The following is a 1,689-nucleotide window of genomic DNA, read 5'->3' as shown; positions in this document are numbered from 1 at the left end:
AGCAAAATGTAGGTTATTATCAAGAAATACATCCCCTTTCATATGTGCTAAAGGAGAGCACAAATACCATATAAAAAAGGAGAAGATCAGCACAGTTGTCCATATGTTCATGTGATCATCTAACAGGAAATGACATGCCACCGCTGATATTCTATCATGTCGACAGAAACACACCCTAAATGAGTGCAAAGGTGTCTTGCAACTTCTTCCGCCGGTCGTTTGATGTTACCAGTAACTAAAATACTGTGCCCATCGCGTCACCGGACTTCGCTCATCTTCCTCAGTGGATGTTTCTATCGAGATTACTTTTTTACAGTTTTTTTTTCTTAACTTTCTCACATATAGTCAGCCGAATTAGCTTCATTTCCCATTTCACAATTGTGTAGAAAATATCAGTAACTTATATGGTCTCCCTAACAATATTTCAAGCAAAGAAGGAGACACCATTCTCGTAATATTGACATATAAATCAATTCAATTTCTTCAATTGAATTTTAACCATATAATTTCATACTTGCTACCAATCCTGCAGATTGTGGATGGCAGGATCAATAGTGTCTCAGATAAAATGTGAAACATGCATTCTATTTTATCAATTAACCTGTTCACGAAATGTGTTCCACTGCCGTAAATTTTCGACCCATTTTGGAAAAGCCTCAACCAAACTCAGGCAATATGGCATCCCCTCATTAATTCAACGGAACCCATGTACATTATCTGAAATGAAAATGTAGCTCAAAGAAACTGACCCCATTCTAGATACAAATTACCTTGTGTACCAAAACATTGGTTCAAACCATAGGTTGTATAATGTTTCCGAATCAGAGACACCATTCCCCCCTGCCAACGCGTGAGATAATTCATGACGCAACTTGTAACTGTAGAAATGGGTTCACTGTCAGTGCTGACATAAACCCCATCTTGCAATATAGCTCTGTTGTTTTTTTCTAAAACTTTGTGAACCAATTGGAATTTGAACTTAACCTGAAACGTTATCATTTTTTTTCTAAAACTTTGTGAATCGATTGGAATTTGAACTTAACCTAAAACGTTATCATGTTGCTGATAGTCAGCAAGTGTGCCCATCGCGTCAACACACAATTTTATGCAATAACGAACAGCATTCGTTTTCCTGATTTACCAATTCAGCACACACAATACAATACATCCTAATTTATATAGCGCTTTCGCAGCTGTAACAAAGCGCCCCACAAAACAGTTAACATAAAGTAAAACAACAAACACAACACATAACATAAAACAAGTACATCCTAACCGCTTTTCCCTCACACTCTTCGTTGTGGAAATACCACATATACATGGATATACCGCATATATTTTTTATGTTACTCTTCAGCCAATTCCTAATAATCATCCAAAAACAGGTTCAAAAGCAAACCGCAAAATAACTATATAAATCAGATTTAAGTCAATAAATTAATGAGATGTCATAATGTAATGGAGCATCAAATTTGAGTAAGAGAGAAAAGTGATGTATAAATATGCTAGCGTGTGTGCTCAAATAGTATGTGTACAAACCGAAAGTCATACAAACATCCTTAAATATAGCACGCATAAGGGGAAATGTGTTCGTCAATATCTAGATTTCTTCCTTAGCCTGTCAAACGAGATATACAAAATAAATGACCCATTACAATATTAATCCATTCATTCATCTTCCGAACCGCT

The 1,689-nt window shown here is 35.9% G+C and overlaps 1 long non-coding RNA gene across 1 annotated transcript; it reads right to left on the bottom strand.

The window, feature by feature from the left end:
• Positions 1 to 637: 637 nt before the first annotated feature.
• Positions 638 to 857, bottom strand: LOC109521803 (uncharacterized). The gene is made up of 2 exons (XR_002169433.1): positions 798 to 857; positions 638 to 717 (listed from the first exon to the last, which is right to left on the bottom strand). It is a non-coding gene; the product is annotated as an uncharacterized LOC109521803 (long non-coding RNA).
• Positions 858 to 1,689: the final 832 nt, after the last annotated feature.

The sequence above is a fragment of the Hippocampus comes genome, unplaced genomic scaffold, assembly GCF_001891065.2.
Source record: "Hippocampus comes isolate QL1 unplaced genomic scaffold, H_comes_QL1_v1.1 scaffold201, whole genome shotgun sequence".
Lineage (NCBI taxonomy): Eukaryota > Metazoa > Chordata > Actinopteri > Syngnathiformes > Syngnathidae > Hippocampus > Hippocampus comes.
The sequence above is the reverse complement of the archived record's forward strand: the minus strand, read 5'-3'. Positions and strand labels throughout refer to the sequence as shown.